Below are 25,759 nucleotides of genomic sequence, written 5' to 3' on the forward strand. Positions count from 1 at the left end.
GGACTCTAAAAATAGCCTATACTTATGTATTTCGAAATTACATGGGCCTGGCCCAATAATAAGGTGACGCAGCACCTAAAATAGCCTCGGGACGAAATTTATGAAGTGGCATCTTGTATATTTCGTCCAAGGCTTCATGCACCCATTATGGTGGCTTCAAAGTCCTGAAATCATCACTTGTAACTCCGTTCTTGTTCCCCTTGCGCATGCCATCATCTCCATGCTTGTTCTTGCTCCAATGTTCATCCTTCTCCAAGCTATGCCCTTCATTTGTAAGCAAAACAAATGTATCCAATTTAGGCAGCATCATATTCTCATGAACATTAGAATCATTACCAAGAAACGAAAGTACCTGGTAATTTAGTTGGCGTGCACGAGCTCTAGTAATTGGTCCAGTATGTATAGCAGCAGGGGCTGTGGGTGTAACAATTGTATTGATGTCCTCATCAGTGAATATTGTCGGTTACACCCTGATTATATACCTACTACTTGGGATGATTTGAAACTTGCCATGCGACATACTTTCATCCCTGCTTATTATACTCGTGACATGATTAAGAAGTTGCAACACTTAAAACAAGGTAGTGAAACTGTACCAAAATATTATGATGATTTACAAACTACCTTGTTGCATTCCTCTTTAGAAGAAAGTGAAGATGATTTTATGGATAGATTTTGGGGAGGATTAAACCGTGATATTCAAGAGATACTAATTCATGAAGAGTGTTATCCTATGGACCATTTGTTTCATCTTGCTTGCAAAGCTGAACAGGAAATAAAACGACGTGTTGGCCACGAGGAGAACAAGCGCACGGTGCACATTCCAAGAGTTGATATGATTGTTCCTTCAACTACTAGGCATACTATGACAACCACATCCGTTGTTGTCAGGACTACATCACCTCCACCATGTGACACATCGCCCCCGAGAGTGGCTACATCATCTGAGTTGATCATAAGAGGTAATGACAAAGGTACTGATCTTCCATCTCTACATGAGAATGATGAATGCCTTGTCAATTTGAATGCACCATCTGATGAGCTACCCACTACTTTGATCACACCACCTATTTTAGAGGACTACGTGATGAGGACATCAATACAATTGTTACACCCACAGCCCCTGCTGCTATACATACTGGACCAATTACTAGAGCTCGTGCACGCCAACTAAATTACCAGGTACTTTCGTTTCTTGGTAATGATTCTAATGTTCATGAGAATATGATGCTGCCTAAATTGGATACATTTGTTTTGCTTACAAATGAAGGGCCTAGCTTGGAGAAGGATGAACATTGGAGCAAGAACAAGCATGGAGATGATGGCATGCGCAAGGGGAACAAGAACGGAGTTACAAGTGATGATTTCAGGACTTTGAAGCCACCATAATGGGTGCATGAAGCCTTGGACGAAATATACAAGATGCCACTTCATAAATTTCGTCCCGAGGCTATTTTAGGTGCTGCGTCACCTTATTATTGGGCCAGGCCCATGTAATTTCGAAATACATAAGTATAGGCTATTTTTAGAGTCCGTATGTGTGGGGAAACAAGAGATAGGCTTGATTTCGGACCCCTCCACCAAGGGCCACGAAATTCCCCCCCTCTTCCTGATAGAGGCGAGGGTGTCCCGATCTTTCGATGAGATGATAACTATCGATTTGGTGGAGACGACTTTGACGATCCGACTACAAACGTGCACGACGTTCCGCCTTAGCAATCGCTAAACCAATCTCCTGAGGTTACTGACGATGCCGGAAGCACGGTCAGCCTGACCACGAAGGTCTATTCCTGCAAGCAATCGAAGAACGAGCAAGAATATGATAAAGCAATCTGAATATTGCAAATATATATGAGGTATTGATAATGGTGGGGATCCGTAAGCGGTCTTGGTCTGGTCGTTGGACACAAACGAAGTACACGAAGTTGCAATGGCTAACTTTTAACTAAACAAATCCCCCAGGAAAAAGCTACTAGATGGATCTACTTATATAGGAGCAAGGGGTGGCGGCCAAGGAGGTGGGAGGACGTCCCAAGGCAGCCTAAAACTAACCCTAGGTCGTACAAGGCTCATGGGCCCAAGTGGAGGTGATGTAACACCTTTGGACTTGTAGTTTGACTCGGATTCTGCTGCAGCATCAGATTGTTTCGTCCACAACTCAACGCTCCGGACGAATTTGAAGGTGATTCCAATTGGGTTGGAAAGTGCACGAAATCTAGTTTCCAACAAAAAAAGAATCACCCAATTCGGAGTCCGTATGAAAAACTTGTGTGCGTTTTGAGTCAGGTATGTCTGTGCAGTCCGAATCTGAATCCAGAACGTGAGAGACTTGGACTCTATCTTCTCTTGGGCCAAAAGTGACGTGAGAGAACTTTTCGGACAGCAAATAAACATCTCTTTCTTCCTTATCTTCATATGTGGATTGTACAAATGTCCCATACACCTGCAATTAGACAAAACACAAAAGTGTGTGAAGTATTTTTGTTCTGGATAACATAAATAGATTATTGAATAGTTTGCACAAGAAATCACCTGACAAATATGCATATATGCAATATTTTTGGTCATATCCAAGGTAGTCATGTCCTCATCATCCTCCCCTTCTTGAAAATAAAGCCGTCCTCGGCGTTGCTTAATCTGAAATGTGGCTAACAAAAGAGACAAGGTGTACATGTTGTATATGTATATGTCATCCATTTTTACTTCCCTTGATTTTTGCATATATGACACATGAATAGATGAGTAACTTGCATAGTTCATAAAATCTAAAGCCAAAAAATTAGCACAAGAAGTAGAAGGCATGAAAATATTGCAATTCAGTTTGCACATATAAGTGAAGCTCTTATTCATTTCAAAATATTGACAATGTTCATCATTAAACCATCCCAACATTGGTGAATAAACCTTACTTGCATCAAATTTACATGCTACAACATGCTTAAATAAGCAAACATGCAATAAGTCATTCAACACAGAATCATCACCAAGATTAGAGGTCATATCAAAATGATTAAACATTGGTTCTTTTGCATCAATAGTTAATTCAATGGGTGCACTCAAAATTGTTGGTATTTCAGTTGTTTGATCACATGGCAAAGTCAAATTATCAACGTAGTCCTCTAAAATAGGTGGTGTGATCAAAGTAGTGGGTAGCTCATCAGATGGTGCATTCAAATTGACAAGGCATTCATCATTCTCATGTAGAGATGGAAGATCAGTACCTTTGTCATTACCTCGTATGATCAACTCAGATGATGTAGCCACTCTCGGGGGCGATGTGTCACATGGTGGAGGTGATGTAGTCCTGACAACAACGGATGTGGTTGTCATAGTATGCCTAGTAGTTGAAATAGGATATAATCTACAATGTTCAGACCACCATACACATGCAAAACTAGTGAAAGCACAAACAGCAGCAGCAACTCGTCTCTCCTCAGGATATTGTAAACATGTAAATCGTTGTTCAGTTTCTAACTCCCAAGTAAGATATATATCAGGAACATATCTACCCTCAAATGGTGGAATATTCAATTTCAGTTTAGGAATATGGACATCATCTCGTACCTGAGGTGGTGGTGCAGGCCTACCATTACGAATATATACCTGAGGTCGACCTGCTGGTGGTGGTACAGGTGGCTGCACGTAGTGTTGATTTTGATCAACCTCATCCTCATAATCTCCCACATAATCATCCTCCTCCGCATCAGCAGCAGGAGCCACAGAAGTATCAACAGCAGCACCAACAGTTTGGCCAAACGCAAGAGGAACACGGCTTGCTCGGCGGAGGTCTGCTTCGCGACGTGGAGGTAGTCGTTGTTGTTGCTGTTGGAGAGGTGCGTTAGCTGCAGCGGATGGTGGTGGTGGAAGACGCGCGAGCAATTCATTAAACTTGTTATCGAGCTTTGTTTCGAATGTCTTCTCAAAGCCAGTGATCTTCTCCATGGCCTCTTCAAAATTGTTCAGCACATCTTGCACCTGTTCAGTCATCATTTGCTGAAACTTATCATGAAGCTCCTTGTTCGATAAATTCTCCCAGTCAATCTCGTCGGCTTGTGATCCTGGCATGGTTAGCAGCAATAGAAACACACAAGAATATGATCCTACAGACTACGAACAAGTGGTGGTGGTGGGTGTCACAAATCCGTCAAGCAAATCTCAAATTCTTACCAGTTCTTACCCACCAGCAGGCGGTGATCGGCAACCGTTGTAGTCAAAAACTCTCAAAGCTTGGATAGAGCGATTACCAGGGAGAGTCAAACGCACGACGTAGATGTATGTGGAGCTGGGAAGGCTTATAATATGGTAGCAAAAAGGGTCAGCAATAATCAATTCAGAGATGCAAAGTTGAATAAACGCTCAACGACGGTACTGAGCTGGTCCTAGGCTAGACTATGCTAGAGACGCGAGCCTAGAACACTAACAAAATCACGGCGCGACACGTAAACAAGGGAAAAGCACACTCTGGAATTCTTTTTTTCGCTCTCTTTTTTTTTTTGCGAAAAATCACTATAATGGCGAGTGTCTCAAAACTCTTCTTAACTCAAACTGACAGGATGGGCACGAAATTTTTTTGACCAATTTTTTTTTTTGACTGCCCGGACCCAAAAACTAGAAACGGGTCAAAAAAAACTTCCTATAATGGCACCTGTCTCAAAACACTCAGAAACACCTAAAAATAGGATAGCCAGACAATTTTTCGAAAAATGCGTTTTCGAAAAATTTTGGGCCTAAACGGAGCGTGGCTACCCGACTCCGGCAAGGAAACACGAATCGGAATCTAGATGGATCTCGAAAACAACCCTAATAAGCAAGGACTCGGATTGGTGGTGGATATATGGTGGTGGTATATGGCAGCGGTGGTGGTAGCGGTGGTAGTATATGGATATGGATCGGTGGTGGTATATGGACACGGATTGGTGGTGGTATATGGATACGGATTCGGAGCGGTGGTGGTAGACGGCAGGGGCGATGATGATGGTGCGGCGGCGGCGTGACAACTTATGACCAGAACTCGAAACTCTAAAAGACTAGACTCTAAGACCAGCAACTAGACACGACGATGCAACCGCAAATTCAACAAAGCAAAACCCTAAAAAGATTATGCAAAGGCTCAGATTGGTTCGGATATGATGAACTAACCCTAAATTTTTTTTTTGGTGGCTTTTTCGTGGACTGTAGGTATGAAGAACAGACTCGATCTAAACTACGAAAAACTGTAAAATCTCACCGAGCAACCTGGAAATCTGATACCACTTGATAGAGGCAAAGGTGTCCCGTCTTTCGATGAGATGGTGGATTTCGCTTTGGTGGAAGTCGACTTTGACGATCCGACTACGAACGTGCGAGGACGTCGCGCCTTAGCAATCGCTAAACCAACTCCGAGAGGTTATTGACCACGCCGGAGCATGATCAACCTGACCACGAGGGTCTGTTTCCTGCGAGCAAACGAAGAACAAGCAAGAAACTGAGATTGCAATCTGGATATTGCGAATATAAGATGAAAGCTTTATTGATCAAGGTGGGGTTCTGTGACGCCTTTGTCTGGTCGTTGAACACAAACGAAGTACGCGAAGTTGCAGCGATGGCGAACTTTTAATCTAAACAAAACCCAAGGTCTAAACGATGCCCTAAGGGCTGTATATATGGAGGAAGAGGGGGTGGATTTCGTGGCCCTTGGTGGAGGGGTCCGAAATCAACCCTATCTCTTGTTTCCCCACACATACGGACTCTAAAAATAGCCTATACTTATGTATTTCGAAATTACATGGGCCTGGCCCAATAATAAGGTGACGCAGCACCTAAAATAGCCTCGGGACGAAATTTATGAAGTGGCATCTTGTATATTTCGTCCAAGGCTTCATGCACACATTATGGTGGCTTCAAAGTCCTGAAATCATCACTTGTAACTCCGTTCTTGTTCCCCTTGCGCATGCCATCATCTCCATGCTTGTTCTTGCTCCAATGTTCATCCTTCTCCAAGCTAGGCCCTTCATTTGTAAGCAAAACAAATGTATCCAATTTAGGCAGCATCATATTCTCATGAACATTAGAATCATTACCAAGAAACGAAAGTACCTGATAATTTAGTTGGCGTGCACGAGCTCTAGTAATTGGTCCAGTATGTATAGCAGCAGGGGCTGTGGGTGTAACAATTGTATTGATGTCCTCATCACCGTATGTGTGGGGAAACAAGAGATAGGGTTGATTTCGGACCCCTCCACCAAGGGCCACGAAATTCCCCCCTCTTCCTCCATATATACAGCCCTTAGGGCATCGTTTAGACTTTGGGTTTTGTTTAGATTAAAAGTTCGCCATAGCTGCAACTTCGCGTACTTCGTTTGTGTTCAACGACCAGACAAAGGCGTCACAGAACCCCACCTTGATCAATAAAGCTTTCATCTTATATTCGCAATATCCAGATTGCAATCTTAGTTTCTTGCTTGTTCTTCGTTTGCTCGCAGGAAACAGACCCTCGTGGTCAGGTTGATCGTGCTCCGGCGTGGTCAATAACCTCTCAGAGTTGGTTTAGCGATTGCTAAGGCGCGACGTCCTCGCACGTTCGTAGTCGGATCGTCAAAGTCGACTTCCACCAAAGCGATATCCATCATCTCATCGAAAGATCGGGACCCTCGCCTCTATCAAGTGGTATCAGATTTGAAGGTTGCTCGGTGAGCTTTTACAGTTTTTCGTAGTTTAGATCGAGTCTGTTCTTCATACCTACAGTCCACGAAAAAGCCACAAAAAAAAAATTAGGGTTAGTTCATCATATCCGAACCAATCTGAGCCTTTGCATAATCTTTTTAGGGTTTTGCTTTGTTGAATTTGCGGTTGCATCGTCGTGTCTAGTTGCTGGTCTTAGAGTCTAGTCTTTTAGAGTTTCGAGTTCTGGTCATAAGTTGTCACGCCGCCGCCGCACCATCATCATCACCCCTGCCATCTACCACCACCGCTTATCCGCCACCACTTCGAATCCGTATCCATATACCACCACAACTGTCATATACCACCACCGCTGCCATATACCACCACCATATATCCACCACCAATCCGAGTTCTTTGCTTATTAGGTTTGTTTTCGGGATCCATCTAGATTCCGATTCGTGTTTCCTTGCCGGAGTAGGTTTCGGAAAAAAAAAAGAGTCGGGTAGCCACGCTCCGTTTAGGCCCAAAATTTTTCGAAAACGCATTTTTCGAAAAAATTTCTGGCTATCCTATTTTTAGGTGTTTCTGAGTGTTTTGAGACAGGTGCCATTATAGGAAGTTTTTTTTGACCCGTTTCCAGTTTTTGGGTCCGGGCAGTCAAAAAAAAAATTGGTCAAAAAAATTTCGTGCCCATCCTGTCAGTTTGAGTTAAGAAGAGTTTTGAGACACTCGCCATTATAGTGATTTTTCGCAAAAAAAAAACAGCGCAAAAAAAAAGAAAAAAAAAAGAGCGAAAAAAAAATTCCAGAGTGTGCTTTTCCCTTGTTTACGTGCCGCGCCGTGATTTTGTTAGTGTTCTAGGCTCGCGTCTCTAGCACAGTCTAGCCTAGGACCAGCACAGTACCGTCGTTGAGCGTTTATTCAACTTTGCATCTCTGAATTGATTATTGCTGACCCTTTTTGCTACCATATTATAAGCCTTCCCAGCTCCACATACATCTACGTCGTGCGTTTGACTCTCCCTGGTAATCGCTCTATCCAAGCTTTGAGAGTTTTTGACTACAACGGTTGCCGATCACCGCCTGCTGGTGGGTAAGAACTGGTAAGAATTTGAGATTTGCTTGACGGATTTGTGACACCCACCACCACCACTTGTTCGTAGTCTGTAGGATCATATTCTTGTGTGTTTCTATTGCTGCTAACCATGCCAGGATCACAAGCCGACGAGATTGACTGGGAGAATTTATCGAACAAGGAGCTTCATGATAAGTTTCAGCAAATGATGACTGAACAGGTGCAAGATGTGCTGAACAATTTTGAAGAGGCCATGGAGAAGATCACTGGCTTTGAGAAGACATTCGAAACAAAGCTCGATAACAAGTTTAATGAATTGCTCGCGCGTCTTCCACCACCACCATCCGCTGCAGCTAACGCACCTCTCCAACAGCAACAACAACGACTACCTCCACGTCGCGAAGCAGACCTCCGCCGAGCAAGCCGTGTTCCTCTTGCGTTTGGCCAAACTGTTGGTGCTGCTGTTGATACTTCTGTGGCTCCTGCTGCTGATGCGGAGGAGGATGATTATGTGGGAGATTATGAGGATGAGGTTGATCAAAATCAACACTACGTGCAGCCACCTGTACCACCACCAGCAGGTCGACCTCAGGTATATATTCGTAATGGTAGGCCTGCACCACCACCTCAGGTACGAGATGATGTCCATATTCCTAAACTGAAATTGAATATTCCACCATTTGAGGGTAGATATGTTCCTGATATATATCTTACTTGGGAGTTAGAAACTGAACAACGATTTACATGTTTACAATATCCTGAGGAGAGACGAGTTGCTGCTGCTGTTTGTGCTTTCACTAGTTTTGCATGTGTATGGTGGTCTGAACATTGTAGATTATATCCTATTTCAACTACTAGGCATACTATGACAACCACATCCGTTGTTGTCAGGACTACATCACCTCCACCATGTGACACATCGCCCCCGAGAGTGGCTACATCATCTGAGTTGATCATACGAGGTAATGACAAAGGTACTGATCTTCCATCTCTACATGAGAATGATGAATGCCTTGTCAATTTGAATGCACCATCTGATGAGCTACCCACTACTTTGATCACACCACCTATTTTAGAGGACTACGTTGATAATTTGACTTTGCCATGTGATCAAACAACTGAAATACCAACAATTTTGAGTGCACCCATTGAATTAACTATTGATGCAAAAGAACCAATGTTTAATCATTTTGATATGACCTCTAATCTTGGTGATGATTCTGTGTTGAATGACTTATTGCATGTTTGCTTATTTAAGCATGTTGTAGCATGTAAATTTGATGCAAGTAAGGTTTATTCACCAATGTTGGGATGGTTTAATGATGAACATTGTCAATATTTTGAAATGAATAAGAGCTTCACTTATATGTGCAAACTGAATTGCAATATTTTCATGCCTTCTACTTCTTGTGCTAATTTTTTGGCTTTAGATTTTATGAACTATGCAAGTTACTCATCTATTCATGTGTCATATATGCAAAAATCAAGGGAAGTAAAAATGGATGACATATACATATACAACATGTACACCTTGTCTCTTTTGTTAGCCACATTTCAGATTAAGCAACGCCGAGGACGGCTTTATTTTCAAGAAGGGGAGGATGATGAGGACATGACTACCTTGGATATGACCAAAAATATTGCATATATGCATATTTGTCAGGTGATTTCTTGTGCAAACTATTCAATAATCTATTTATGTTATCCAGAACAAAAATACTTCACACACTTTTGTGTTTTGTCTAATTGCAGGTGTATGGGACATTTGTACAATCCACATATGAAGATAAGGAAGAAAGAGATGTTTATTTGCTGTCCGAAAAGTTCTCTCACGTCACTTTTGGCCCAAGAGAAGATAGAGTCCAAGTCTCTCACGTTCTGGATTCAGATTCGGACTGCACAGACATACCTGACTCAAAACGCACACAAGTTTTTCATACGGACTCCGAATTGGGTGATTCTTTTTTTGTTGGAAACTAGATTTCGTGCACTTTCCAACCCAATTGGAATCACCTTCAAATTCGTCCGGAGCGTTGAGTTGTGGACGAAACAATCTGATGCTGCAGCAGAATCCGAGTCAAACTACAAGTCCAAAGGTGTTACATCACCTCCACTTGGGCCCATTGGCCTTGTACGACCTAGATTTAGTTTTAGGCTGCCTTGGGACGTCCTCCCACCTCCTTGGCCTCCACCCCTTCCTCCTATATAAGTAGATCCATCTAGTAACTTTTCCTTGGGATTTGTTTAGTTAAAAGTTAGCCATTGCAACTTCGTGTACTTCGTTTGTGTCCAACGACCAGACCAAGACCGCTTACGGATCCCCACCATTATCAATACCTCATATATATTTGCAATATTCAGATTGCTTTATCATACTCTTGCTCATTCTTTGATTGCTTGCAGGAATAGACCTTCGTGGTCAGGCTGACCGTGCTTCCGGCATCGTCAGTAACCTCAGGAGATTGGTTTAGCGATTGCTAAGGCGCAACGTCGTGCACGTTTGTAGTCGGATCGTCAAAGTCATCTCCACCAAATTGATAGTTATCATCTCATCGAAAGATCGGGACACCCCGCCTCTATCAATGCTAGCCAAGTTGTTGCAGCTCCCTCCGTCTATTATGACGCGCACAGAACGTTCCTTCACAACTCCCTTGGTATGGAACAAATTGTGCCTCTGATTTTGCTCAGCTTGTGTGACCTGCACACTCAAAACACGTTGAGCAACTAAACATTCATACCTGTCAGCGTCTTCAGGAGCCATGTATTGCGTCTCATGATCAAAATCAGCACTACGTGCAGCCACCTGTACCACCACCAGCAGGTCGACCTCAGGTATATATTCGTAATGGTAGGCCTGCACCACCATCTTATTACAAAGAAAGATGTGACTTTTCTTTGGGGTACCGCACAGGAAGAAGCCTTCTCGGTATTGAAAGATAAGTTGACACATGCTCCTTTACTCCAACTTCCTGATTTTAATAAGACTTTTGAGCTTGAATGTGATGCTAGTGGAATTGGATTAGGCGGTGTGTTATTACAAGATGGCAAACCTGTTGCATACTTTTCTGAAAAACTGAGTGGGCCTAGTCTGAATTATTCTACTTATGATAAAGAATTATATGCTCTTGTTCGGACTTTAGAAACATGGCAACATTATTTATGGCCCAAAGAATTTGTTATACATTCTGATCATGAATCTTTGAAACATATTAAAAGTCAAGCTAAACTGAATCGTAGACATGCTAAATGGGTTGAATTCATTGAGACTTTTCCTTATGTCATTAAACACAAGAAGGGAAAAGAAAATGTTATTGCTGATGCATTGTCTCACCGCTATACTATGCTTTCACAACTTGACTTCAAAATATTTTGTTTGGAGACCATCAAAGATCAATATGTGCATGATGCTGATTTTAAAGATATAATGCAGAATTGTAAAGAAGGAAGAATGTGGAACAAGTTCGTCGTTAACGATGGATTTGTGTTTCGTGCTAACAAGCTATGCATTCCAGCTAGCTCCGTTCGTCTTTTGTTGTTGCAGGAGGCGCATGGAGGAGGATTAATGGGACACTTTGGCGTGAAGAAGACGGAGGACGTACTTGCTACACATTTCTTTTGGCCAAAGATGAGACAGGATGTTGAGCGTTTTATTGCTCGATGCACTACATGTTAAAAAGCTAAGTCAAGACTCAATCCTCATGGTTTATATATGCCTTTGCCTGTACCTAGTGTTCCTTGGGAGGATATATATATGGACTTTGTTTTAGGTTTACCTCGAACAAAGAAGGGGAGGGATAGCATATTTGTTGTCGTGGATAGATTCTCGAAAATGGCACACTTTATACCATGTCATAAAAGCGATGATGTTGTTAATGTTGCTGATTTGTTCTTTTGTGAAATTATTCGCTTGCATGGTGTGCCAAATACTATTGTTTCAGATCGTGATACTAAATTTCTTAGCCACTTTTGGAGATGTTTATGGGCTAAGTTGGGGACTAAACTACTTTTAAGTACTACTTGTCACCCCCAAACTGATGGACAAACTGAAGTAGTCAATAGAACGTTGTCTACTATGCTTAGGGCTGTTTTGAAGAATAATAAGAAAATATGGGAGGAATGCTTGCCTCATATTGAATTTTCTTATAATCGTTCATTGCATTCTACTACTAAGATGTGCCCTTTTGAAGTTGTGTATGGTTTCCTACCTCGTGCACCTATTGATTTGTTGCCTCTTCCATCATCGGAGAAGGTTAATTTTGATGCTAAACAACGTGCTGAATTGATTTTAAAAATGCATGAGTTAACTAAGGAAAACATTGAGCGTATGAATGCTAAATATAAACTTGCTGGAGATAAGGGTAGAAAACATGTTGTGTTTGCACCTGGAGATCTTGTTTGGTTACATTTGCGTAAGGATAGATTTCCTGATTTGCGCAAATCAAAGCTAATGCCACGTGCTGATGGTCCCTTTAAGGTGTTAGAGAAAATAAATGATAATGCATATAAACTTGAGCTGCCTGCAGATTTTGGGGTTAGTCCCACTTTTAACATTGTAGATTTGAAGCCTTATTTGGGTGAGGAAGATGAGTTTCCGTCGAGGACGACTTCATTTCAAGAAGGGGAGGATGATGAGGACATCAATACCATTGTTACACCCACAGCCCCTACTGCTACATATACAGGACCAATTACTAGAGCTCGCGCACGCCAATTAAATTATCAGGTACTTTCGTTTCTTGGTAATGATTCTAATATTCATGAGAATATGATGCTGCCTAAATTGGATACATTTGTTTTGCTTACAAATGAAGGGCCTAGCTTGGAGAAGGATGAACATCGGAGCAAGAACAAGCATGGAGATGATGCCATGCGCAAGGGGAACAAGAACGGAGTTACAAGTGATGATTTCAGGACTTTGACGATCCGACTACGAAGTGGAGGTGATGCAACACCTTTGGGCTTGTAGTTTGACTCGGATTCTGCTGCAACGTCAGATTGTTTCGTCCGTAACTCAACGCTCCGGACGAATTTGAAGGTGAATCCAATTGGGTTGGAAAGAGCATGAAATCTAATTTCCAACAAAAAAAGAATCACCCAATTCGGAGTCCGTATGAAAAAGTTGTTGGCGTTTTGAGTCAGGTATGTCTGTCCAGTCCGAATCTGAATCCAGAACGTGAGAGACTTGGACTCTATCTTCTCTTGGCCCAAAAGTGACGTGAGAGGACTTTTTGAACACAACCTAAAATTCTCCTTTTCCCTTGTCTTCATATGTGGATTGTACAAATGTCCCATACACCTGCAATTAGACAAAACACACAAGTGTGTGAAGTATTTTTGTTCTGAATAGTTTGCATTAGAAATCACCTGACAAATATGCATGTATGCAATATTTTTGGTCGTATCCAAGGTAGTCATGTCCTCATCAACGCCCTCCCGTGTGTTGGGCCGAAGCCACTTACCCTTTCATTCGCCTAGACTATATATACTCCTCCACCTCCTCCTAGTTAGGGGTAGCGTTGGTTTAGCTCATTTGAGAGATAGAGCTATGCTCATCCATATCAGATCTCCTCCGTGCGAGAGACTGCGGCCTCTTCGGAGAAGATCCATCTAGATTCAAGCCCCCTTTTGATGAGGACATGGCTACCACAGTTACACCCATATCCCCTACTGTTTTACCTCTTGGAACAGTTGCTAGAGCTCAGATACGCCAATTAAATTATCAGGTACTTTCGTTTCTTGGTAATGTTTCTAATGTTCATGAGAATATGATGCTGCCTAACTTAGATACATTTGTGCTGCTTGCATTTGAAGTGTCTATGATGAGGACATGACTACCTTGGATATGACCAAAAATATTGCATATATGCATATTTGTCAGGTGATTTCTAGTGCAAACTATTCAATAATCTATTTATGTTATCCAGAACAAAAATACTTCACACAAGTAGATCCATCTAGTAGCTTTTCCTTGGGATTTGTTTAGTTAAAAGTTAGCCATTGCAACTTCGTGTACTTCGTTTGTGTCCAACGACCAGACCAAGACCGCTTACGGATCCCCACCATTATCAATACCTCATATATATTTGCAATATTCAGATTGCTTTATCATATTCTTGCTCGTTCTTCGATTGCTTGCACGAATAGACCTTCATGGTCAGGCTGACCGTGCTTCCGGCATCGTCAGTAACCTCAGGAGATTGGTTTAGCGATTGCTAAGGCGCAACGTCGTGCACGTTTGTAGTCGGATCGTCAAAGTCGTCTCCACCAAATTGATAGTTATCATCTCATCGAAAGATCGGGACACCCTCGCCTCTATCAGTCTAGCATGGACAAGAAGGTTGGACATTGGAGCATGGTCAAGCACGGAGATGAAGGTGCATGCGAACAGAACAAGACCGGAGGTTCAAGTGGAGATTTCCGGACTTTAAAGCCACCATGATGACATACAAGATGGTGGACGAAATATACAAGATGGCCTTTCATAAATTTCGTCCATAGCTTATTATTGGTGTTGCGCCACCTTATTTTGGGCCAGGCCCATGTAATCTATTTTTAGAGTCCATATTGTAGGGAAAACGACTTAGGAGGTGTTTTAGTCCCACCTTGCCAAGGGTGGACAAAATCCCCTCTCTTTTCCCTATAAATATAGCCCTTAAGGCATCGTTTAGACTGGGGTTTTATTTAGTTAAAAGCTAGCCATCGCTGCAACTTCGTGTACTTCGTTTGTGTCCAACGACCAGACTAAGACCGCTTATGAAACCCCACTTTTATCAATACTTCATCCATACTCGCAGTATTCAGATTGCTTAATCATATTCTTGCTTGTTCTTCGATTGCTTGCAGGAATAGACCTTCGTGGTCAGGTTGATCGTGCTCCAACGTGGTCAATAACCTCCCGGAGTTGGTTTAGCGATCGCTAAGGCGCAACGTCGTGCACGTTTGTAGTCGGATCGTCAAAGTCGTCTCCACCAAATCGATAGTTATCATCTCATTGAAAGATCGGGACCCTCGCCTCTATCACCTTTCTAAAGGAAGATCCCCCCGTGGATTCAAGACCTCCTCACGGAGAAGAACCGGCTACCCTTTGTATCGTCTGTTGTTGACTTTGGATCTTGTAATTCCCTTTGTGTTCATGGATCTAGCGCATGTGTGATCATTCTTGTTGGTTTGAGTGTTCTCTTGTGTTCCCCTCGTGATTTTCCCCTCGTTTCCCTCCTCGTGTTCTTCGTGTTCTTCGTGTTCATCGCGGGATTCGCTCCTTTCGTGAAAGATCGGGCTATAGGGTTCCTACCCTACATCAAGTGAGTTCACCTTATCTTCGATAGCCTTGGCTCGGGCTCGTGTCATTGGTCCAAGTGGTGTCGTTGGAGGTGTAGGTGCGTCCATGGGGATGATCTTGGGATGCTCCACATCATCTCCCCTCCCTTGGGGAACATTCGTCCTCGGATCGAAATCCTCATCACCATGGTAGGGCGAGAGATCTTTGATGTTGAAGATGTCGCTCATGGAGTACTTGTCACGAGGAATGCTGATCTAGTAAGCGTTGTTGTTGTAGCGTGCAAGCACCTTGAATGGTCCATCTGCGCATGGTCGAAGTTTGGACTTGCGTTCTTTGGGAAAACGGTCCTTGCGAAGGTGTAGCCACACGAGGTCTCCAATGTTGAAAATCATAGGGTGCTTGTTGACGTTGAGCTTGGTCGCAAGGCGTTGTACTTGGCGCTCGATGGTGTTTCTTGTATCTTCATGCACCTTCTTGATATGGGTCGCTCTTGCACTTGCGCCCAAATTGATTCGCTCTTGGAGTGGTAGGGGTAGAATATCCAATGGTGACAAAGGGTTGAATCCGTAGACGACCTCGAAAGGGGACTTGCCGGTTGTTGAGTGTCTTGCCTGGTTGTAGGCAAACTCGGCGATGGGTAGACACTCCTCCCACTCCTTGATGTTCTTCTTGATGAGTACTCGAAGTAGAGCGGAGAGTGTGCGGTTTGTCACCTCCATTTTGCCATCGGTTTGAGGATGGTACGACGTGGAGAAGAGTAGCTTGATTCCGAGCTTGGCGCATAGGGTCTTCCAAAAGTAGCTAAGGAACTTGACGTCACGGTCCGAGACGATGGTTTTTGGCACACCATGGAGACGCAAAATTTCCCTACAAAAGAGATTAGCAACATGTGAAGCATCGTCTATCTTGTGGCAAGGAATAAAATGTGCCATTTTTGAGAAATGGTCCACAACGACAAATATGGAATCTTTCCCATTTTGAGTTCTAGGCAAACCAAGTACAAAGTCCATGCTAATGTCTTCCCATGGTTGGTATGAAATTGGTAAAGGCATATAGAGACCATGAGATTGAGCTTTGGACTTATCTTTGCGACATGTAGAACACCGGTTGGTGAAGTGATTGACGTCCCAAAACATCTTTGGCCAAAAGTAGCTCTTCGAGAGCGTGGCGAACGTCTTGTCACGTCCGAAGTGTCCCATTAAGCCTCCTCCATGCGATTCCCGCAAAAGCAACAAACGAAGAGACGACTCGGGGATACAAAGTTTGTTAGCTCTCATAAGATAGTCGTCTTTAATGTAATAGGGTTCCCAAGATGTATTCGACAAACACTTGGCATAGGGAGTAGCAAAAGTTGCATCATGCTCATACAAGTCTTTGATATGCTCGAAGTCAATGACATCTAACTCAAGTTGCGTGACAAGCATGCATATGCGGGAAAGAGCATCCGCTACTATGTTTTCTTTACCCTTGATGTACTTGATGACATGGGGAAAAGACTCAATAAATTCACTCCATTTAGGATGACGCTTGTTCAACTTAGTTTGTCCCTTAAGATACTTGAGTGTCTCATGATCGGTATGAATGATAAACTCATGGGGACGAAGGTAATGTTCCCATTCACGCAAAACACGGACTAAAGCATATAGCTCTTTGTCATAGATGGGATAATTGACTTGCGCTCCGGAAAGTTTCTCACTAAAGTAAGCTATGGGGCGCTTCTCTTGCGTTGACACGCCTCCTATGCCATTACCATTAGCATCGCAATGAATTTCAAAAGGCTTGTCGAAGTTGGGTAAAGCAAGCACGGGCGCATGAGTAAGCAAATTCTTAAGCTCATTGAATGCGGTATCTTGGGATGGTCCCCAAACAAAAGGCGCATTCTTCTTGCTCAAAGCATGCAAAGGCGAAGCAATGGTGCTAAAATCCTTCACAAAGCGACGATAGAAACCCGCAAGGGCAAAAAAAACTACGCACTTGATGCAAGTTGGTTGGTTGCGGCCAAGTCTTAATAGCATTAATCTTGGACTCATCAACATGAACACCCTTAGAAGAAACGAGCTTATCAACACCAAAAAGGCATTTCTCCATATTAGCGTAGAGGCGCTCTTTTCTAAGAGTTCGCAAAACGGTGCGGACATGGGTGACATGCTCTTTAATAGATTTGCTAAACACAAGAATATCATCAAAGTAGACCACAACAAATATACCAATGTAAGGGCAAAAGACATGATTCATGAGGCGCGTAAAAGTGCCCGGTGCTTTCGAAAGACCCATAGGCATGACTAACCGCTCATACAAACAGAACTTGGTTTTGAAGGCGGTTTTCCATTCATCACCCTCTTGTATGCGGATTTGATAGTAACCACTCTTAAGATCAATTTTGGAAAATATAGTGGCACCGCTAAGCTCATCAAGCATATCATCTAGGCGTGGAATGGGATACCTATAACGAATGGTGATAGCATTGATAGGTCTACAATCGGAGCACATGCGAAAACTACCATCACGTTCTGGCACAAGAATGACCGGAACGGCACAAGGGCTCAAACTTTCAAGCACATGTCCATGGTCTATGAGATGCTTTACTTGCCTTTGTATTTCTTTTGCTTCGTCGGGGTTGACACGGTATGGAGCTTTGTTCGAAAGAGGTGCTCCGGGGATGAGGTCGATTCGGTGGTCAATGCCTCGTAGAGGAGGTAGACCCGGAGGTAGCTCATCGGGAAAAACATCTTGAAATTCTTGGAAAAGAGAAGACAACACTAGAGGAAAAGTGTGAGAAGTGTTAGTTTGTGATGCATTGTCCTTGCACACGAGGACGTAGTGTAGGACACTAGATGGGTTCTCACACACTTCTCTCATCTCACGTTTGGTGGCAAATAGAACTACGTTCTTGTTTTCGCTCATCATGGAGGCACTCTGATAGAGGCGGGGTGTCCCGATCTTTCGATGAGATGATAACTATCGATTTGGTGAAGATGACTTTGACGATCCGACTACAAACGTGCACGACGTTGCGCCTTAGCAATCGCTAAACCAACTCCGAGAGGTTATTGACCACGCTGGAGCACAATCAACCTGACCACGAAGGTCTATTCCTGCAAGCAATCGAAGAACAAGCAAGAATATGATAAAAGCAATCTGAATATTGCGAGTATATATGAAGTATTGATAAAGGCGGGGATCCGTAAGCGGTCTTGGTCTGGTCGTTGGACACAAATGAAGTACACGAAGTTGCAATGGCTAACTTTTAACTAAACAAATCCCAAGGAAAAGCTACTAGATGGATCTACTTATATAGGAGTAAGGGGTGGCGGCCAAGGAGGTGGGAGGACGTCCCAAGGCAGCCTAAAACTAAATCTAGGTCGTACAAGGCCAATGGGCCCAAGTGGAGGTGATGTAACACCTTTGGACTTGTAGTTTGACTCGGATTCTGCTGCAGCATCAGATTGTTTCGTCCACAACTCAACGCTCCGGACGAATTTGAAGGTGATTCCAATTGGGTTGGAAAGTGCACGAAATCTAGTTTCCAACAAAAAAAGAATCACCCAATTCGGAGTCCGTATGAAAAACTTGTGTGCGTTTTGAGTCAGGTATGTCTGTGCAGTCCGAATCTGAATCCAGAACGTGAGAGACTTGGACTCTATCTTCTCTTGGGCCAAAAGTGACGTGAGAGAACTTTTCGGACAGAAAATAAACATCTCTTTCTTCCTTATCTTCATATGTGGATTGTACAAATGTCCCATACACCTGCAATTAGACAAAACACAAAAGTGTGTGAAGTATTTTTGTTCTGGATAACATAAATAGATTATTGAATAGTTTGCACAAGAAATCACCTGACAAATATGCATATATGCAATATTTTTGGTCATATCCAAGGTAGTCATGTCCTCATCATCCTCCCCTTCTTGAAAATAAAGCCGTCCTCGGCGTTGCTTAATCTGAAATGTGGCTAACAAAAGAGACAAGGTGTACATGTTGTATATGTATATGTCATCCATTTTTACTTCCCTTGATTTTTGCATATATGACACATGAATAGATGAGTAACTTGCATAGTTCATAAAATCTAAAGCCAAAAAATTAGCACAAGAAGTAGAAGGCATGAAAATATTGCAACTCAGTTTGCACATATAAGTGAAGCTCTTATTCATTTCAAAAGATTGACAATGGTCATCATTAAACCATCCCAACATTGGTGAATAAACCTTACTTGCATCAAATTTACATGCTACAACATGCTTAAATAAGCAAACATGCAATAAGTCATTCAACACAGAATCATCACCAAGATTAGAGGTCATATCAAAATGATTAAACATTGGTTCTTTTGCATCAATAGTTAATTCAATGGGTGCACTCAAAATTGTTGGTATTTCAGTTGTTTGATCACATGGCAAAGTCAAATTATCAACGTAGTCCTCTAAAATAGGTGGTGTGATCAAAGTAGTGGGTAGCTCATCAGATGGTGCATTCAAATTGACAAGGTATTCATCATTCTCATGTAGAGATGGAAGATCAGTACCTTTGTCATTACCTCTTATGATCAACTCAGATGATGTAGCCACTCTCGGGGGCGATGTGTCACATGGTGGAGGTGATGTAGTCCTGACAACAACGGATGTGGTTGTCATAGTATGCCTAGTAGTTGAAGGAACAATCATATCAACTCTTGGAATGTGCACCGTGCGCTTGTTCTCCTCGTGGCCAACACGTCGTTTTATTTCCTGTTCAGCTTTGCAAGCAAGATGAAACAAGTGGTCCATAGGATAACACTCTTCATGAATTAGTATCTCTTGAATATCACGGTTTAATCCTCCCCAAAATCTATCCATAAAATCATCTTCACTTTCTTCTAAAGAGGAATGCAACAAGGTAGTTTGTAAATCATCATAATATTTTGTTACAGTTTCACTACCTTGTTTTAAGTGTTGCAACTTCTTAATCATGTCACGAGTATAATAAGCAGGGACGAAAGTATGTCGCATGGCAAGTTTCAAATCATCCCAAGTAGTAGGTATATAATCAGGGTGTAACCGACAATATTCACTCCACCAAACCAAAGCATAACCAGTGAAAGAACCAACCGCAACCTTAACCTTTTTATGTTCATTGAAATTATGGGAAGCAAATATATTTTTTATGTCGAACTCCCATTCAATATATAAAGCAGGTTTAAAACGGCCATTAAATTGTGGTATAGATACATTAACCTGATCATGTGCATTTGGATGTCTGTGCACCTCTCGTGACGGTTGTGGTATTTGCAAAGGTGGTGGCACGTCTCCCGCGATCGACGAAGCCCATGAATTGACTCTGGATCCTGTCATGATTAGTAGAACAAGAAACAAAACCCAAAAATAATGTTCCTATAACTACTAGGATGTGGTGGTAAAACGCTCACAGTAAAGCAAATATCAATGTCTTACACGTTCTTACCATGCAGCAGGCGGTGATCGGCAACCAGCGGTGTCAAGTAACTCTGAATATTGAGTAAAGCGATTGCCAGGGGAACGTACGTATACACGGTGTAGAAATATGTGGAGCTGGGTTGGCTATATATGGTAGCAAAAAAATTAGCAATAATCAATTCAAAGATGCAATGTTGAATAAACGCTCAACGACGGTACTGTGCTGGTCCTAGGCTAGACCGGACTAGAGACGCGAGCCTAGAACACTAATGAGGTCACGGCGTAGCAAAACTAGCATCAATGAAGGATACTAAGTAGCTCTTGACAGCAAGATATAAGTGAAGATCACAACGGCAGTGAAGATAATGATGAAAAACAACTGCCAAGCAGGATATACAACAACTCTCTCTCCAACTTTCCTCTTGAAAAGTTTGAGACAATTTTCTGATAAATTCTTTCAAAGAATGCTACTAACTCAAGCTTTCCAATGCAAAAAGAATCACTCAATTCCGAGTTGATATGAGGAGTCAAAGAATTCTAAAACTGGCCTGAAAAATTGGAACAAGCTGTGTTCACGAACTTCAGAGGGCAAAAAGACCTATTTAGAAGCCGATTTTGAGGTGTCAAATATTGAACTAGCTTCTGCAACTATTTAGATGCGGCTCGTCTCTAGCTTCAATTTGAGTACTCACGGAGCCAAAACGGACTTCGTATGAGGAAGATACACCTGTTTTACTGAACAGTGCGCAAAATAGATTCGAATCTGAATTCAGGTACGAGATTGATTCTAGATAGATTCGATTTTTTTTCTCTCCTTTTTTTTTCTCACACTTTTTTTTCTTTTTCTTCTCTCTCTTTTTCTTTTTTTTTCTTTCCTTTTTTTTCTTTTTTTTTCTCTCTCTTTTTTTCCCTCTTTCCAAGACAAACTAGATAAGATGCAGATTGGATTAGGCGAAGATGTGAATGACCTCAACTATGATTATGACAATAAACAGTGCGTAGCACATGGTGGAAATTAATAGATGGGATGGTGGACGACGGAAGGGATAATGATGCAGCGGCGGCGTGACTAATATGAACAGAACTCGAAACTCTAAAGGAACTAGACACTAAGACCAGCAACTGACACGACCATGCAACCGATAATTCAACTATGCAAGCAATGAATAGAAAATTGCAAAGGCTCAGACTGGCTTGGATAAAGGATGAACAGATCTAACTTTTTTTTGTGGCTTTTTCATGGACTGTAGGTATGAATGACAGATGCGATCTAAACTATGAAAAACTGTAAAATCTCACCGAGCAACCTGAAAACTGATACCACTTGATAGAGGCGGGGTGTCCCGATCTTTCGATGAGATGGTAACTATCGATTTGGTGGAGACGACTTTGACGATCCGACTACAAACGTGCACGACGTTGCGCCTTAGCAATCGCTAAACCAACTCTGAGAGGTTATTGACCACGCTGGAGCACAATCAACCTGACCACGAAGGTCTATTCCTGCAAGCAATCGAAGAACAAGCAAGAATATGATAAAAACAATCTGAATATTGCGAGTATATATGAAGTATTGATAAAGGCGGGGATCCGTAAGCGGTCTTGGTCTGGTCGTTGGACACAAACGAAGTACACGAAGTTGCAATGGCTAACTTTTAACTAAACAAATCCCAAGGAAAAGCTACTAGATGGATCTACTTATATAGGAGCAAGGGGTGGCGGCCAAGGAGGTGGGAGGACGTCCCAAGGCAGCCTAAAACTAAATCTAGGTCGTACAAGGCCAATGGGCCCAAGTGGAGGTGATGTAACACCTTTGGACTTGTAGTTTGACTCGGATTCTGCTGCAGCATCAGATTGTTTCGTCCACAACTCAACGCTCCGGACGAATTTGAAGGTGATTCCAATTGTGTTGGAAAGTGCACGAAATCTAGTTTCCAACAAAAAAAGAATCACCCAATTCGGAGTCCGTATGAAAAACTTGTGTGCGTTTTGAGTCAGGTGTGTCTTTGCAGTCCGAATCTGAATCCAGAACGTGAGAGACTTGGACTCTATCTTCTCTTGGGCCAAAAGTGACGTGAGAGAACTTTTTGGACAGCAAATAAACATCTCTTTCTTCCTTATCTTCATATGTGGATTGTACAAATGTCCCATACACCTGCAATTGGACAAAACACAAAAGTGTGTGAAGTATTTTTGTTCTGGATAACATAAATAGATTATTGAATAGTTTGCACTAGAAATCACCTGACAAATATACATATATGCAATATTTTTGGTCATATCCAAGGTAGTCATGTCCTCATCACACTCAATTTTGGCTTGTGGCGCTCACTCTCGTTTTGGTGACTCACTCTCTCACTATGATCTCCACGATTGGTGGGTTGCTTGTCGGCGATCACTTGACTTGGTGACATTAGACGGAGGACGTACTCCTTGCCCTTCATCTTGAAGATGCAGTGGTTCGTTCGGCCGTTGTGTACGACTCCTCTATCGAATTGCCATGGCCGTCCAAGGTGAAGATGACAAACGGTCATTGGGATCTCGTCATACTCCAAGGTGTCTTCGTAGACGCCAATCTTGAAGGAGACTTGTACTCGGTGCTCGACTTGGATAATGCCGGAGTCACTAAGCCATTGTACTTTCTATGGATGTGGATGCTTCGTCTTGGGCAATTGGAGCTTTGATGAGGACATCAATACAATTGTTACACCCACAGCCCCTGCTGCTATACATACTGGACCAATTACTAGAGCTCGTGCACGCCAATTAAATTACCAGGTACTTTCGTTTCTTGGTAATGATTCTAATGTTCATGAGAATATGATGCTGCCTAAATTGGATACATTTGTTTTGCTTACAAATGAAGGGCCTAGCTTGGAGAAGGATGAACATTGGAGCAAGAACAAGCATGGAGATGATGGCATGCGCAAGGGGAACAAGAACGGAGTTACAAGTGATGATTTCAGGACTTTGAAGCCACCATAATGGGTGCATGAAGCCTTGGACGAAATATACAAGATGCCACTTCATAAATTTCGTCCCGAGGCTATTTTAGGTGCTGCATCACCTTATTATTGGGCCAGGCCCATGTAATTTCGAAATACATAAGTATAGGCTATTTTTAGAGTCCGTATGTGTGGGGAAACAAGACATATGGTTGATTTCGGACCCCTCCACCAAGGGCCACGAAATTCCCCCCCTCTTCCTCCATATATACAGCCCTTAGGGCATCGTTTAGACTTTGGGTTTTGATTAGATTAAAAGTTCGCCATAGCTGCAACTTCGCGTACTTCGTTTGTGTTCAACGACCAGACAAAGGCGTCACAGAACCCCACCTTGATCAATAAAGCTTTCATCTTATATTCGCAATATCCAGATTGCAATCTCAGTTTCTTGCTTGTTCTTCGTTTTCTCGCAGGAAACAGACCCTCGTGGTCAGGTTGATCGTGCTCCGGCGTGGTCAATAACCTCTCGGAGTTGGTTTAGCGATTGCTAAGGCGCGACGTCTTCGCACGTTCGTAGTCGGATCGTCAAAGTCGACTTCCACCAAAGCGAAATCCACCATCTCATCGAAAGACGGGACACCTTTGCCTCTATCAAGCGAAAAACACCATCTCATCATCACCCCTGCCATCTACCACCACCGCTTATCCGCCACCGCTTCGAATCCGTATCCATATACCACCACAGCTGTCATATACCACCACCGCTGCCATCTACCACCATATATCCACCACCAATCCGAGTTCTTGTCATATTAGGTTTGTTTTCGAGATCCATCTAGATTCCGATTCGTGTTTCCTTGCCGGAGTAGGTTTCGGAAAAAAAAAAAAGAGCGCAAAAAAAAAAAAAGAGCGCAAAAAAAAAATTTCCAGAGTGTGCTTTTCCCTTGTTTACGTGCCGCGCCGTGATTTTGTTAGTGTTCTAGGCTCGCGTCTCTAGCACAGTCTAGCCTAGGACCAGCACAGTACCGTCGTTGAGCGTTTATTCAACTTTGCATCTCTGAATTGATTATTGCTGACCCTTTTTGCTACCATATTATAAGCCTTCGCAGCTCCACATACATCTACGTCGTGCGTTTGACTCTCCCTGGTAATCGCTCTATCCAAGCTTTGAGAGTTTTTGACTACAACGGTTGCCGATCACCGCCTGCTGTTGGGTAAGAACTGGTAAGAATTTGAGATTTGCTTGACGGATTTGTGACACCCACCACCACCACTTGTTCGTAGTCTGTAGGATCATATTCTTGTGTGTTTCTATTGCTGCTAACCATGCCAGGATCACAAGCCGACGAGATTGACTGGGAGAATTTATCGAACAAGGAGCTTCATGATAAGTTTCAGTAAATGATGACTGAACAGGTGCAAGATGTGCTGAACAATTTTGAAGAGGCCATGGAGAAGATCACTGGCTTTGAGAAGACGTTCGAAACAAAGCTCGATAACAAGTTTAATGAATTGCTCGCGCGTCTTCCACCACCACCACCCGCTGCAGCTAACGCACCTCTCCAACAACAACAACAACAACGACTACCTCCACGTCGCGAAGCAGACCTCCGCCGAGCAAGCCGTGTTCCTCTTGCGTTTGGCCAAACTGTTGGTGCTGCTGTTGATACTTCTGTGGCTCCTGCTGCTGATGCGGAGGAGGATGATTATGTGGGAGACTATGAGGATGAGGTTGATCAAAATCAACACTACGTGCAGCCACCTGTACCACCACCAGCAGGTCGACCTCAGGTATATATTCGTAATGGTAGGCCTGCACCACCACCTCAGGTACGAGATGATGTCCATATTCCTAAACTGAAATTGAATATTCCACCATTTGAGGGTAGATATGTTCCTGATATATATCTTACTTGGGAGTTAGAAACTGAACAACGATTTACATGTTTACAATATCCTGAGGAGAGACGAGTTTTGTGCTTTCACTAGTTTTGCATGTGTATGGTGGTCTGAACATTGTAGATTATATCCTATTCCAACTACTTGGGCTGCTTTGAAAACTGCTATGCGTACGCGTTGGGTTCCACCATATTATCAACGTGAATTGCTTCAAAAATTGCAGCGTTTAAGACAAGGGAAAAATTCTGTAGAAGAATATTATCAGGAATTACAAACTGGCATGATTAGATGTGGTATTGTTGAGGAGAATGAAGCTATGCTTGCACGTTTTCTGGGTGGATTAAATAGAGAGATTCAGACCATTCTAGACTATAAGGAGTATACTAATATCACTCGTTTATTCCATCTTGCTTGTAAAGCTGAACGTGAAGTGCAGGATCGACAAGCATTGGGGCGAACTAACTTTTCTGCAGGCCGACCTTCATCATGGACACCACGTGCATCTTCTA

This window comes from Triticum dicoccoides, chromosome 5A (genome assembly GCF_002162155.2).
Source record: "Triticum dicoccoides isolate Atlit2015 ecotype Zavitan chromosome 5A, WEW_v2.0, whole genome shotgun sequence".
NCBI lineage: Eukaryota > Viridiplantae > Streptophyta > Magnoliopsida > Poales > Poaceae > Triticum > Triticum dicoccoides.